Source organism: Tamandua tetradactyla, chromosome 6 (assembly GCF_023851605.1).
Source record: "Tamandua tetradactyla isolate mTamTet1 chromosome 6, mTamTet1.pri, whole genome shotgun sequence".
Lineage (NCBI taxonomy): Eukaryota > Metazoa > Chordata > Mammalia > Pilosa > Myrmecophagidae > Tamandua > Tamandua tetradactyla.
Genome location: NC_135332.1, coordinates 159,268,399 through 159,284,565, shown reverse-complemented (window position 1 = coordinate 159,284,565; position 16,167 = coordinate 159,268,399). Strand labels below are relative to the sequence as shown.

The 16,167-nt window shown below is 37.2% G+C and overlaps 1 long non-coding RNA gene across 1 annotated transcript in view; it reads right to left on the bottom strand.

Annotated features, from left to right (window-relative positions):
• The window catches only part of LOC143686457 (uncharacterized), an 89,720-nt gene extending 76,058 nt beyond the window's left edge, over positions 1–13,662 (bottom strand). Inside the window, exon 1 of the long non-coding RNA XR_013177166.1 lies at positions 13,493–13,662. This is a non-coding gene — a long non-coding RNA (uncharacterized LOC143686457). The remainder of the gene's footprint in view (positions 1–13,492) is intronic.
• Positions 13,663–16,167: the final 2,505 nt, after the last annotated feature.

The window sequence follows — 16,167 nt, the reverse complement described above, 5'->3', positions numbered from 1 at the left end:
TAACTATAAATGCTGACAAGTAAATAATCCCCCATTCCCTATTTTCTTAGTACTTCACTGACATATTTAAGTATTTGAAAGGGCATTTGTTAAGGATCTAACTACATATATTCAGGCTTTCCAGCAGGCTGTAGTGATACCCTTTGCTGTGGCCATGACAGTAATATCTTCCTTTGCACAGGCATTTAACCTTGAGAGTTTTTTTATTGCTTCCATATAAAGATGCTAATGAGGTCAAAATTTTGCAACAATTGTTTTTGTTAACAATACAATAAATAGGAGTACTCATTGCTCTTAAGCCTCAGAAACTTGAAAACTTAACAATATATGATTTGTGTTAGACCATGATTATATGAGATCAGAGGACATCAATGTTGATATATTACATTTAATATTTTTTTATAACAAGTGTTCATTGTGTTTTCTCTCATCCGTTATCCTTCCAATTTATAGGCAGAAAACTTCTCTTTACTTGGGGAACTACCCCCTCTAACTCCAAACATTTTCCTAGTAGGGGTGAAAATAATTCTTATCTTGAGAACTGCTGATTGATATTCTAAGCATCTTACATATATTAACTCATTTATCTCATGGCAGTTTTATGTGATAGATACTATTATTGTTATTCCCATTTTGCTGAGAATAATAAGACCCAGAAGGGTTAAGGAACTTTCCAAAGTCACGTGGTTGATAAGTGGGAGAGTTGGGATTTAAATAAAGAAATTTGTTTCTTGATTTCAGGCTCTTACTATGCTTCACATGAGGCTAGTCAGAGGCCTTCCTTGAAATTTTCAAATTAGGGCTAAATCTTAGTGTGTTTGAGTTTAAGAGCTGTCGGCAGGTCAGGCGTGCCACCTGATGATAGAGAGTCCTAGTAGCACTGAAGAATTGTTCTGGCTATTCCTGAGGCCCCCTGTACTCTAGCATTTCCTGTGGTTTGGCTGGTCAATCCATTTCTCTTCTATCAGTAACCAAAATAGTTTTTCTAACACACTCATCTAAAATAATTAGTTGTGTCAGACCCCTGGAGAATGTTGGAAAACTATCCCAATTGGAGTTAGGCTTCCCCAAGATTATTATTTATTAATTTTAAAATGGGGTGGCCACTATGAGTAGTTCCCAAGCTTCATAAGCAGTGTACCTATAAAGGAAAGAAACTTGAGCTTTCAAAAGCAACACACCTAAGTAAAGCAACCAAACAAACCAAAACTTCCACATATATCAGAGTTTATGTAACCAGAGGAAGGGTTTCACTTGTATTTTAGAAAACTTGCTACATTTTAGCCATATTAAAAGATGCTGCTTAAAAATTTCCAAAAATAGCCCTGGCAGGAGAGAGAAAATTCAGATACTTGGGTATTATGTCTGTGAGTCTGTGTGTGTATAAGCATATGTGTTTGATAAACATGTACAGTGGGTGGAGTGATACTGGGAACACAAAGATTTCCATGGTAACTGAAATTCATAGTTACTGTGAATATCAAACTTAAAAGTTTCACAGTTTAAGTCATGATATATATTTTGTAAAACATTATGATGCAATTGCCCTCAGAACTCATGAAAAAATGGATATCAGATGTGATAAAAATTTATGCTTTGAACTTTTTACTTTTGAATTCCCAAAAGTCATTTGGAACAAATCATTTAGAATAAAATAGATTAAGTTTAGTAAAACCATTGGTTTGGAAATTGCATTTTACAATAACATAAAGAAGTTAGTTTTTTTAGGTATCATCAACTGACAATGAAAAGTCAAAGAGAAGTTATAAATCATTTTAAACATCCAAATATTACTGAAATCTCATTTATCCACTTACTAAAGATATTATTGATTGCATTCAACATGTAAGGTGCTGGTCTAGGTCTTGGGATATAAGAATGAATACAATGGGCACAGATCCCTGCTTTCATGCAGCTCACGTTCTTTGGGGGCAATTATTTTGCCGAAAACAATAGGAAAAATAATTAGGACATTTAATGTAATTGATAATTGAAGGCACTACCTTCAAAATGCTGTATGATATAAATGATATAAAAATAATAAAATGATACAAAGTGTAAAACATTACAAACAAAAGGAAAAAATATGTAGGGCAGGATAAAGATGGCTAGAATAGCAAAACAGTTGTAATTTTAAGTAAAGTGGTCAAGGGTAGACAAAATAAGATGATCTCTGAGAACAACCTGAAAGAGGTGAAAGAAGTAGCCATTCCTTGAACGAGCGTTCAGTTCAACATCCCTAATGTGGGAATAGGCCTGGCATATCTGAATAGTAGCAGTAGGCTTGTTTGCCAATTGAAAAAGAGGTAAGGTTAGCAAGGTAACAGGCTGGAAAACACATGTTGCAGGGTCATACCAACCTTGTCTTAGAATGAAATTGGGAACAAGGGTGGCATGCTATGACTTATGTTTTGAAAACATCACTTTGAGTGCCAAATTGAGTCTCAAAATCAAAAGTACAATCAATATAAGCTAGGGTCCATAGTCAACAGTAACATTGTAATATGGTTACACTGACTGTAACAAAGGCATTGTGCCCAAACTAAACGTCAACGGGGAGTTGGGAGGAATTGGGAAAGGGGTATGGGTTCTTTATGGAAGAAAAGGAAATGTCTTCAAATAGAGTATGGTGGCAAAGACATGTCTATACAATTAGACTGGATTGTATGATATGTGGATAAAACTGTTTAAAGATGAACAGAGAGAAACCAGTGCTAGAGAAAATGTGGAGAAAGAGCTATACCTACTCACTGTTGGTAAGGAAGTGAGAGGTCTAGCCCCTAGGAGGGCAGAGTAGTGGTTCCACAAGAGGCTAGGGGTGAGGTTGCCATATGATCCTGAAACCCCATTGCTCAGTACATACCTGGAGGAACTGAGTGTAGGGAAGTGAATGGGTATTTGTACACTGGTGCTTCTGGCAGCGATGTTTCTGATCCACAAAGAATGGAGGTGGCCTAAGGGTACAACAATTGAGGAACAGAAGGGGGGACTATGGTGTATATATACCATATATATATATATACAATGGACTACAAGGAGGAATGAAGTTGTGAGGCATGCAACTAGGTGAATGAAACTTAACAGCTGTATGTTGAATGAAATGTCAGGAACAAGAAGACATGTATTATCATGCCTCAATTATATGGACTAACTATAATATAAAAATTCATTGAACTCAAGTTGAGAACATTGGTTATAAGGTTGGGGCTTATTGTAAAGGGTCCTAGGTTGTATGCTCTTACAGCAGTCACATATAGTCAGGAGATTTAACTATTAATTCTAAATTCTGAGATACTGGGCTGTTTGTATTTAACATGGTTTTTCCCAGAAACTTCAGGTGTATATGTGACACCTGAGACTCAGAGTTAGAGCTCTGAAGCTATGAAAGTCAGCAGTACCCTATATAGGAACTGTTTAAAAAATTGCAAAAGTGATCAGACACCGAGTAGAAATATGAATGAAGCTTATCTGGATAGGACTAAGGTATAACGGAAGACAGGGTAAAGGATGATATCATCCATATTTGAAAACTTCAACTTCTGTGTGAGACTAAAGGGAGAGATATTTATTTGGTACAAAATTTATATTTTGGGTAGTGCATCTCCTAATTTAACTTGTATGTTCAGTTTAGTTGAACATCATAAGTACATGGAATCTTGAATAGGGTGTGAAATTTTATACCCCAATCAGTCTCAGAGTGATTTAGGCAGTGAATAAAGACATATTTGCAAAGTCCCCTTGGGGGAATGGGGAGAAAGAAGGAAATATTCAACCTCCCTATCTGGAGAATGTCTGATGTTCTCGCAAACAATGGGACAACAAAATCAATAGGCTGAGCCCTAGATCTTGGGATTCATCCCTATAAAACTTATTCCTGCAAAGGATAGGCTAAGCAACTTAAAATTAGGCCTGAGAATCATCCCCAAAGAACCTCTTTTGTTGCTCAAATGTAGCCTTTCTCTCTAAGCCAACTCGGCAGGTGAACTCACTGCCTTCGCTCCTACGTGGGGCATGACTCCCAGGGATGTAAATCTCCCTGGTAACATGGGACAGAAAGCCCAGTATAAGCTGGGATTCAGCATCAAGAGATTGAGAAAGCCTGCTTGACCAAAAAGGGGAAGAGAGAAATGAGACAAAATAAAGTTTCAGTGGCTGAGAGATTTCATACAGAGTCTAGAGGTTATCCTGGAGGTTATTCTTAAGCATTACATAGATATCGCTTTTTAGTTTATGGTGTATTGGAGAGGCTAGAAGGAAGTACCTGAAGCTGTTGAAGTGTGTTCCAGTAGCCTAGATTCTTGAAAACAATTGTACAAAGTTAAAACTTTTATAATATAAAACTGTGTGATTGTGAAAAACTTGTGTCTGATGCTCCTTATTCAGGGTACAGACAGACGAGTAAAAGATATGGATAAAAATAAATAAATAAATAATGGGAGGACAAAGGGTAAAATAAATTAGGTGATGGAAAACTAGTGGTCAATGAAAGGGAGGGAAAAGATCTATGGTATGTATAAGTTTTTTTCTTTTTTTTTTGTATTTCTTTTTCTGGAGTGATGGAACTGTTCTAAAAGAGATTATCATGGGAATGAATACACAACTATGTGATGATACCTTGGGCCATCGATTGGACATCATGTATAGAATGTATGTGTATAAAGATTTCTCAATTTAAAAAAAAGAAAAAAAATCAAAAGGAAGAAGGGAGCCCATATTGGAAGTTCTTGCAGCAAATCAGGTGAGAGGTATTGTAATTTGGACCAGGGCAGTTGCCATAGAGGTGGTAAAAAGGGAAAGTGGAACCAATGAGATTTCCTAATGCTTTTGAAGTAAGGTGTAAGAGAAAGAAGAATATGAGAGGACCGCAAGGATCATCATCTGAACAACCAAAACTAGACTTTTCACCAACCTAAATGGAGAAGATTTTATGTGAAGCAGGTTTTAGGGGAATGATCAGGATTTCAAGAATATATGAGCAGGAGTAGTCAATGGTATCAAATGCTACACGTTTATTCTGTAGAATAAAAGCTCAGAAGTACTGATTTGATTTGGTTATTAATGGTGAGCTTGTGAGAACTGATTCAGTTCAGAGACAATGTAGGAAACCAGCTTGCAAAATCAGAAATATGAATGATAGTTGAGGATATGGATTTAGTAATGATAGTCATCTTTTTCAAGATGTCTGGCTCTGAAGAAGCTAAGATAAAATTGTAGATGGAGGAAAATATAAGATTGGGAAGGATACTTATGTGTAGTTTTATGGAGTTGGAAACTAATTTCTTGCATGTTTGGAAATACATTTTATAATATTCTGTTTGTATTTATTATGTGTGTGCGATGCATATGGATATAATTTAACTCTGAGAAATGTAGATGATTTCCCTTATTTTCAGAATAGTTATCTCAGGATGAGTTAAATCAGGAGCAATTTCAGTGAACATGACTATTTCACCTTAGCAAATTATAAAATAAATATACTTCTTGAGTACCATCTAATATGATTATGGTAATAAAATGTAATATCTGTGAGAGCACATACTTTCCTCTACCTATTACTTTAAATTTCCTGAAATTTTTATACTCTTCAAACACGTTTGCAATCAGCTTGTGACAGCATATTTTTAAAATTAATAACAATCCATTAGTCACATACTCCTTTGCATTAGTTATAGGCTTTTTCTTTTTAACCTCATTTTCTTTCTTCCTTAATGACATTAGAATAATTCATGCTAGCTCTTCCTTAAAGACCTTAAGCTGCATATGTGACATATTAAAGCTCACAATTGTTCATTTTAAAGCTGACATTCAAAAACTGTTACAGTTTCCCCTATGTGTAAAGATTGGTGGCTAATCCTGGTAGCTGTTCTCTTCTGCCAGTGTAAAAGAACTTCCCAAAGTAAACATTTTATTTCTCAACCTTCTTTGTTTCAAGTAATTGGCATGCAATTAATTTAAGTCAATGGCATAAATAAAATCATTCATGTAACAATTTTTGGGAACTTCACTTAAATAGCACTTGCCATGTGCCCTTTTTCCTTTTCTCTTTATTCCTTCCTTGGTTCTACTGCGTAGAAATGGACGCTATTATTATACTTTTAGTCATTATTATATGCCATGAGGATAAGGTCTATACCTTAGTCATGGGAAGTATTCATCTGGAATGAATTGTACCCCTGAAGACTTTGAGCAACAGAGTTAACATGTTACTCGTGAAAGTCTTACCTCTACATTCCCATGTATGATAGAAATAATATTTTAATTTATTTATGCAACTATTTGTGGTCTTTGTAACTTGTAGCTGAACTTCAAACTGCACGCCCTGATTCTCATTATGAAATCTTAATGAGCGATGAAGTATAGACTACTTATTATGCATTTTAAACAAAATAACTGAAAAATAGTGTACTATTCTGCCATCCATTTCACAGTGATACTTTTAAGTTTTTTTCTTTTGACATGTTATACACTCTAACAGAAATGCACAGATTAAGATAATCCAACTGTATAATTTGCATCCCAAGAGAGAAGTAGAATATTAACAGCACACCTAGAGATCTCAGAGAAATTCTAGACCTTATCCCTTTGAAGGTAAATACTATATTGAATTCCATAACCATTGATTGCTTTTGCCTGGTTTAGATATATATCAGTCAGAATCTTTCTGTTTATGTTCTCTCTCTCTCTCTCTCTCTCTCTCTCTCTCTCTCTCTCTCTCTCTCTCTCTCTCTCTCTCTTTCTCTCTCTCTCTTTCTGCAGGGGGAGAATGGTCTGGCTTCTTTCACTCAATGTTATGCTTATAAGATTCATTCATATGGTTGCATATAGCAATAATTTGTTCATTCTTACTGTTGAGAAGTTTTCCATTGTATGAACTGTAGATGTACCACCTGTACAGGGAGTATAGTCAACACAGAGACCCCAGCTCTCAGCACCGTCAGGGTCCGCTTCAATGGCCGAGACCTTGTTTTGTACAGAGGTCACACTGTTCTCTAGGGAGTGTGTATATGTTAGTAATGAAAGGCAGGGTGTAAAAGCCTGGCTACTTTGTACCAATAATGGACACTCTGATGGGCAATACACACTCCAGACTTCCTCACCAGTTAACTGAGCCTGAGTTGGGCATGCATCATAGTTCAATTCTTCTATTGTCTATCTCTTCTTCCTTCCCCTTCCCTTAAGGAACATTGTTCTTTAATAATATCTTGTCTCAATTTCTGCTTCCAGATATCCCAACTAGTCATAGTTGGTACCAAGAAAATAGGTGATAAGATGGGGTTTTGGAGTTGGATCACAATTAAAGTTCCATCCATGTGATAGGTGAAGCACTGATAAACACAGACACAAGGTCGTGATTCAAATATTAAAATTTTCACTGGATAGTGATTGGCAAAAAAAAATCACTCATGGTAGGGAATGCACTAATAAGCATGATGTATTAGATATTGCAGATATTCGGAGAAGAGAGTAACAAAGAGAATTGAAGAACTATTGCTATAAACCATTCCTACCCTAGAGTAGGGTTTCTCAACTAGGAACAAGTTTTCTCTTCACTGCCCTAACCCAGAAGATATTTGGCAATGTCTGAAGACATTTTGATGGTCTTGACTGAGGGATGAAGCTCTTGGGATCTTGGGGTAGAGTGTAGGAATTCTGCAATGCACAGAATAGGCATCCATAACAAAGAATTGACAAGTCTAAAATGTCAATATTTCCAGTGTTGATCATCCTTACTCGGTAAAAAGATAATGAAAAGCCAAGTTTGAGTTACTGGCTATTGAAAACCAGATCAAAAGTTAGCCAGTATATTTTGTTGCATTAAAAGATGCCACAGTGGCAAAGACCAAGTAGAAGCCTCTGAATCTACCTCCCATACTAGCTAAGACAGTAAGTAAATAAATAAATAAAACACGCAAACAAAACCGCATCCTGAGAAGGGCATGGTGGAGATTAGTATCATCCTAAGGATCTGAAAAATGTAGAGGAGGTCATCCGTACATATTTATGCTTAATTAGACTTTCTGGATCTTGCAGAAACTGGATGTAACCACAAAGACAACTTTATATTTCTACTGATTCAATCAAGCAGTAGGCCCCATCACAGGGTAGCATAACTTAACATGATATGTTATGCAGTCATTGGTGTAATGAGTACATTTTTTCCTGTATCAACCAGAAAAAAATGATCAGAAACATCTTTCAATCAAATGAAATGGATAATGATATGCATTTACAGATTTGCCCCAAGACTGTGTTAATTCTCTTGTCTCTGTCACAATACATGATAGAGAGCTCTTGATCATCTGGACATATCAGAGAGCATCATATCGGTCCATTATATTCAGTGATATTATGTTGATGGGGACAAATAAATGTGCTGAAAGCCCTAGTAGAACTCTGATAAATATTCAGGGGTCTATAACATTCATAAAGGTTATAGGGTTCCTATGGTCAAGGGCATGCCATAAAATTTGCTTCAAGTAAAAGAAAAATTATTTTATCTTATACCTCCTGCCATGAGGAAGTAAGCACAAAGCCTGATAGACTTTCTCCAATTTTGGAGGCAACCTATCTAGGGATATTGCTCTGACCCATATACCAGATGCCACAAAAGGTTACCAGCAGGAGCATGCTCTGAAACATTAACAGGTTTTAGTGTAAGCAGCACTTCTACTTAGGACATGCAAACTTGTATGCCTTATGATGTTGGAGGTATTAGTGATGGGAAAAGATAACTTGCAGAGTTTGTGAAACACTTCAGTAAGTTAATAAAAATATAGACCTCTGGAATTCTGGAGCAAAGTCATCTGTAACATAGAATTATACATCTTTTAAGAAACAGCTCCTAACATGCATCTAGGAACTGAGTAGAAACAGAATACCTGACCAGGAGACATGAACAATCAAGTCCCCATGGAATTGGGGATCATTGATGGGTTGGCTCCATCAATTCATAAATTTGAAGAACACTGGAAAATTCATTGTGATATGGGTGTGTTTTACCTGGGATTGAGCACAAGCCAGACCAGAGGGCCAAAGCCAGCTGTATGGATGGATAAACCAGACCCCTATGGCATATATCAAAGCTCTACCAGCTTTGTACTATAACCTTGCAACTAATTAAAAAGAGGAGAAAAAAAGTTTAGTTGATGGGTGGTTGGCTTGAAAATGCATGGAGACTGCATTATAGCCTCACTCAGGGGCAGTTGTATAAGAGTGGTTAGCGGTAATCCTCACAATAGACAGTCCTTCATGTAGTGCACCTCACCATCTAATTTGGGTGGAAAAAGAAGTGTCCCAAGGTTAGAATCTATGTAGACTCATGGGCTTTGATAAATTCCTTGATGGGCTGATCAGGTACCTGAAAGCAGAAAGATTGGAGAATTAGGGATAAGGAAGTCCGGTTTAAGGGTACAAATATGGACATAGGAGAATGATAACAAAGTGTGAAGAACCTGAATTGCATATAAACGACCACCACAGTGTACCAACCATGGAAGAAACACGAAACAATCATACAGATGAAAAGATGCAGCCAGTTGACCCTCAGCCTGCTCAGTGCTGAACCAATGGATACACGACTGAACTGGCCATGATGGCTGAGATGTAGACTATACATGGATTCTGCAACATGGGCTCTCACTTTACAAGGCTAACTTATTGCTACCACTGCTACCAAATATCCAACTTTCCAGGAAAAGATACCAGCACTGAGTTACCAATATGTCCATATTCTCTGAAGGGGCAAACTGCTCACTTGGCTGCAACCTGACTATTTTAGCTTTTTCCTGATTAGAAGGGCCAGCCATGCATTGTCATAGGAATAGACACCTACTTTGAATGTTTTTCTTTTCTACCTGCATGTCTTCAGCCAGTGTTATTACCAGAGGGCTTTTGAAGTAGAGTATCCACATGCATGAGATTCCATAAAATATTTCTTCAGATGAGAGGATATTTTTTCTACTATTTTTTTAAACAGTAGTTACATTTTTTACAATTGATGAAAGATTATTAAGGTAGTACTATAACTATTGTCTATAGTTTATGTAGGGGTATTTTCCCCCATAACCCCAACCTGGGTTTTTTTTCATGCATTTCTTTATTTTATTACTTATTACCTATAAGCTGGATAAAGTGAGTTTCAGTCACACAGTATTTACAAGCACACGACCACATGCTGAAAGCTCTGTAGTGATATGGTATTATCCAAGATCAAGGCTACATTTCAATAATTTCAGGTATTTCCTTCTAGATATTCTGATATATCAGAAACTAAAAAGAAATATTTATGTAATGAGTCAGTAGTCATAATCACTTGTTAAATCCTAATTTCTCACTTATACCTCCTCCCTCTTATTTGCTCATTCTCTCAGTCTTCAGGGATAGGTGGGCAATGACAACTTTAGCGTCTTCATGTTAGAAAGGGGTGCCAACCTTAAGGGGTAGAGAAATGAAACTTGTTGATATTCTTGGAGAGACTGGTACCTCTGGGTTTCGGAGCTTATCTGGCATGTTACAATCTGGAGGCCTTAAATTTCTAAAAAAAATAAATTTATTAAAACTTTTTATAGAGTCTTAGATAGAGCCCAGGATATCCTTTAAGGTTTTTCGGAATACTGCTGGTTGGAGCATGGCATACTGTGGCAGTTTGTAATATCTGGCTGAAGCTTGCATAAAAAGTAACCTTCAGAATGACCTCTCAACACTGTTAGACATCTCTTAGCCACTGAAACTTTATTTTGTTTAATTTCTTTTCCTCCTTTTGGTCAAGAAGGCATTCTCAATCCCAGGATGCCAAGGCTAGGCTCTTCCCTGAAAGCCATGTCCCATGTTGCCAGGGAATCTTACACCCCTGGAAGTCATGTCCCAGGTAGGGGGAAGGGTAGTGAGTTTATTTGCAGACTTTCTTAGCGAGAGAGGCCACATCTGAGCAACGAAAGAGGTTCTCTGGGAGTGAGTCTTAGGAATAATTGTAAGTATGCTTAGCTCTGCCATTGTAGAAATATATTTCATATGGGCTAGTATCAAAATTGAGGACTTGGCTTATTTAATTGGGAGTTCCTAATGCTTAAGTGAATACCAGAAAATTTCCAGGTGCAGTTCTATATTTTCATATTTGTTTCCCCAGTCCCTCAGGGGACTTTGCAAATACTTTCTTATTTTTTGCTCAGAATACTCAGAAATGTATCAGGGTGTTACATTAACCTGTACAGAGTAACAAAATCTCATTCTGCATTCCAAGTTCCATGTAATTAAGTTGTTTAAATATACTAACCATTGAGGTTAAATCAGATATTGTGCTACAGACCATTTAAATTTGGGACAAAATAAACATCTTTTCCTTTAGTCTCACACAGAAGTTGGAGTTTTAAAGTATAGACAAGATCTTTCTTTATGCTGTATTCTGGTTTATTTTAGTCCTAACAACATTTGCTTCACTCACACCACTAATTGAAATCTGAACTATTTCAGCTTCTTTAACAGTTGTTATATGAAGTAATTGCTGGCTTTTAGAGCTGCAGAACTCTAATTCTGAGTTTCAGATGTCACACAGATACCTTAAGTTCCAGGACACTACCAGGTTACACATAAAGAACACAGTATCTCAGAATTTAGAAATAACAGTTAAACTTAGAAATAAATGTGACTACTATAAGGACTCCCCATCTAGAAATCTTTTCAATGAGCCTTACTGAACATTCAGTACTGCTTAATCATTGATTGCTCAGTTCCTGCCACTTCCCATCTCCTGATAACCTATGCTCTCAAATTCATTTCGCAGAGTTTGCTTGGTATAATTAGCTAATATTAGTGACAGCGTACAATATTTGTCTTTTTGCTTCTGGCTTATTTCATTCAACATAATGTCCTCAAGTTTCATTCGTCTAGTTCCATGCCTCATGACTTCAGTTTTTCTTCAGCTGCACAATATTCCATTTTATGTGTATAACACAGTTTGCCCTCCTTCAATGCACCCGTAAGCCACTTCCACCCATTGGCAATTGTGAATAATGCAGCCATACACACCAATGTGCAAATGTCTATTTGTTCCCTTGCTTTCAACTCTGCCAAGTGTATACCTAAGAATGGGGCTGCAGGATCATATAGCAACCCTAAACTTAGCCTACTGTGGAACCACCTCACTGACCTCCAGAGGGGCTGCACCATTCTCCTTCCTTACTCACAGTGAATAGGTACGTATCTCTCTGTGCCTCTCCTCCAGCACTTGCATCTTTCTATTTGTTTTCTTCTCCTATTTATTTTAAACTGTTTTATTCACACCCCATACAATCCATCTTGGGTGTATAATCAATGGGTCCTGATATAATCACAGTTATGCATGCATTCACCACCACAGTCTATATGTGAGCATTTCCATTTCTTCCACAAGAAAGAAGAAGAGAAAGAAAAATATGGAGAAACAACAACAAGAATCCCATACCTCTCCCTTATTCCCCCTCTTATTGACATTTAGCTTTGCTAAATTGCCTTTGTACACTTAATAAAAGACTGTTACAATGTTACTGTTAACTATAGACCCTAGTTTGCATTAATTGTGCTTTTTCCTTATACTGTTCTATTTTTAACACCTTGCAATGGTGATATTCGTTATCCCGAATGTAAACACTTTGTCATATTTGTACATTTAATCACTATCATTGTCCACTCTAGCCTTCTCTAAGTCATACACTCTCAGTTTTTATCCTCTGTCTTTCCTTCTGGTGTCAAATATGCCCCCAGCCTTCCTCTTTCAACATACACTAAGCTTTGTTCATTATACTTAAAATAGTGTGCTACCATCACACAGTATTGTGCTATCTACTTCTGCCCATGCAAAAGAAAAAAAAAAGTGCTCAATTTCATGATCTTTTGTGGAAATGCAAATCAAAACCACAATAAGATATCATCTCTCCCCTACTAGAATGGCCATTACCCAAACAAACAAGCAAACAGAGAACTACAAGTACTGGAGAACATATGGAAAAACAGATTATTCACTGTTGGTTGGAATATAGAATGGTGCAAGCATTCTGGAAGGGAGGTTGGTGGTTCCCTGGGATGCTAAGTATAGAATTGCAATACAATCCCATAATCCCATTACTAGGTGTATTCTCAAAAGAACTGAAAGCAGGGACACAGGCAGACATTTGCACACCATTTACGGTGGCATTATTCATGATTGCCAAGAGATGGAAACAGCCCATCTGAATTTTTACAGAAAATGTTAAACATTCTGTACTCCTTCAGTATCAAATGCCCAATCTCTACCCTCTTTTATCTCCTGATAGCCTGTGCTCTCAACTTTAACTCTCAGAGTTTACTCATTATAGTTTCACTAATATGTGAGACCAAACAGTATTTGTCCTTTCGTTTCTGGCTTATTTCACTCAACATAATGTCCTCAAGGCTCAACCACATGTTTTCATGTGTCATGATTTTATTCCATCTTACAACTGCATAATATGCCATCATCTGTATTTACCAGTTTGCTTACCCACTTGTCAGTTGATAGACATTTGGGCTGTTTCCATCTCTTGGCAGTCATGAATAATGCCACTGTAAACGTTGGTGTGCAAATGTCTGCCTGTGTCTCCACTTACAGTTCTTTTGAGAATACACCTAGTAATGGGATTATGGGATTGTATTGCAATTCTATACTTAGCATCCCAGGGAACCACCAACCTGCATTCCAGAATGCTTGCACCATTCTATATTCCAACCAACAGTGAATAATCTATTTTTCCATATGTTCTCCAGCACTTGTAGTTCTCTGTTTGTTTGTTTGTTTGGGTAATGGCCATTCTAGTAGGGGTGAGATGATGTCTTACTGTAGTTTTGATCTGCATTTCCACAAAGGCTCATGAAATTGAGCACTTTTTTCTTTCTTTTGCATGGGCAGGCACCAGGAAATTGAATTCAGGTCTCCAGCATGGCAGGTGAGAACTCTGCCTGCTTAACCACTATGGCCCGCCCTATTGAGTACCTCTTCATATGCTTTTAAGCCATTTGCATTTCCTCTTCGGGAAAATGTCTTTCCAAACCTCTTGCCCAATTTTCAATTGTGTTAGTTTTTTGTTGTTGAGTAGTTGGATCTTTTTTATAGTTAGTTTCCAAATATTGTCTCCCGTTGAGTAGGTTCCCTTTTTACTTTCCTGACAAAGTTTTTTGATGTGCAAAAGTATTCAGTTTTGAGGAGATACCATTTATGTATTTCTTCTTTCATTGCTTGCACTTTAGGTGTGGTGAAAATACTTTTTACATAAGAAAAAGGGCTCATAAGTGGGACCCATGATTCTGGGATCCAGTGGTTTAATCAGATATCATATTGCCCAGAAGTATTGATCTAAAGGCCTGCTGAATGCATAGCTGAAGTACCAGTCCAGAGGTAATACTCAGCAATGATGATATTCAGCCTCCAAAATCCAGTTATTTTATTTAATCAAAGATATCTCCATGTCACTCATAGGAAAAGTATATGGGTCCAGGAACCAAGAGATAGATGCAGAGGTGGCCTCACTTATCATAACTGATTTGTGCTTTCCTGTCACAGCTCTGGACTCTGCAAAATAATCATCATCTTGACAGGGAAATGAACGCTGATCATCAGTAGGATATGCAGGTGGGAGAAATAAATACAGATATCAGGTAGTCTACTTGGATGTCTCTTATTACCTCCGGCTGAATTGTGAATTTGAATGGAGAGAGTCAGCAAATGCTGGCAGAGAAGGATATGGTGTCTTTGACCAGGTTATGGTAGTTAGATCCCTTGGGGCTCACACTATCAAGTAAGCTACTAAGGACAACTGAGATGGTAGCTACAGGTGAAATAAATATAGCAAATACAGTGGAGGATGTTGATGATTGAGTATCAGTTGCAGTCTGCAGCCTAACTGCAGCAGCAGAGGCCATAATTTCTTTCTGTGACCTCTTTAAGTGTCCTGTCAGCAATGGAGACCCACAAGAATCCTGGAGCAGCCACACCCTGAATATATATGAAGAAGTGGATTTGAACAGAGCGAGGAGTAGACTCCGGTAAACATAAAGCTGTGCTTCTCAGATCTCCCTTCAAGGAAGATTTGTTGCCCAGGCTGCCCTAAGTCTGTTTGGTGGAGGGTCTCCAGTAGTCATCTGCTTCAGGATCTGCCTCAAAACTTGCCTCTTGTCTGAAGTCATGCCAGGCTGGTGAGGCAGACAGTTGGGGGTGTGAAAGCTAAGCTGGAGATTATGTTCTTCTCCTTGGCAACTCACATCTTGTGATGGAACAGAGCTAGTGTATGAAACTCTGGTCATTTTGGCCTCATAAAGGACACTCTGGTTGACAGGGCCCATTCTAGGGCCCCCACAGGGTTGCCTGAGACTTCGCTAACCTTCTTCCTGGTTTGACTCTCCCTCTGTCCAAGCCTGCTTTCTCACATTTTCCTTTACAAATCTTTATCTTTATTAAACATATTATACCCCAAAACTTGTTGCAGCATCCGTTTCTGGAAAACTCCATTGGTTACAAAATTATAATGTATACATTCTATTGTAAATGGATATTTAGTGTGTTTATAGAATTTCACTATTATATTGGATGCTACTATAAGTCACATGAATCTCTTTGAATATTTCTCCTGGGTGTAGAGTTGGGAATCGAATTGCTGGTTCAAAAGCAAATGTATGTTCTGCTTTAACAGACACTGACAACTAGTTTTTTTAGAGTGGCTGTACCAATGACTCTTTCTTCAGAAATACATGGTTATCCAGTTGTTTCATGTAGTCGCCAAATATTTACATTATCTATTTTATTTTACATTCTTTGCTGGGCAAATAAAGGTTATGGGCTTGTTGTTTTATTTGCATTTATTTTCATGATGATTAATGAAATGTATCACATTTTCATAGGTTAAATGACCATTTTTATATTGTTTTGCGAAGCCCTTATATAAGCCTTCTTCCCATCTTTAAATTGGCTTTTTGATCATTTTTGACAGTTGATTTGAGGGATCTATTTGTATGTTTAGGATATATATCTTTTATCAGATGAATGTTTTACAGATATCTTATCCTTCACCGTGATTCTCTCTTACTCTCTTTACTGTGGTTTTTGAAGAGCAGAGGTTTTTCATTTAGACATAATCTAATTCATCACTTTTCTTATTATGATTAGCACATTTTGAATTCTAGTTA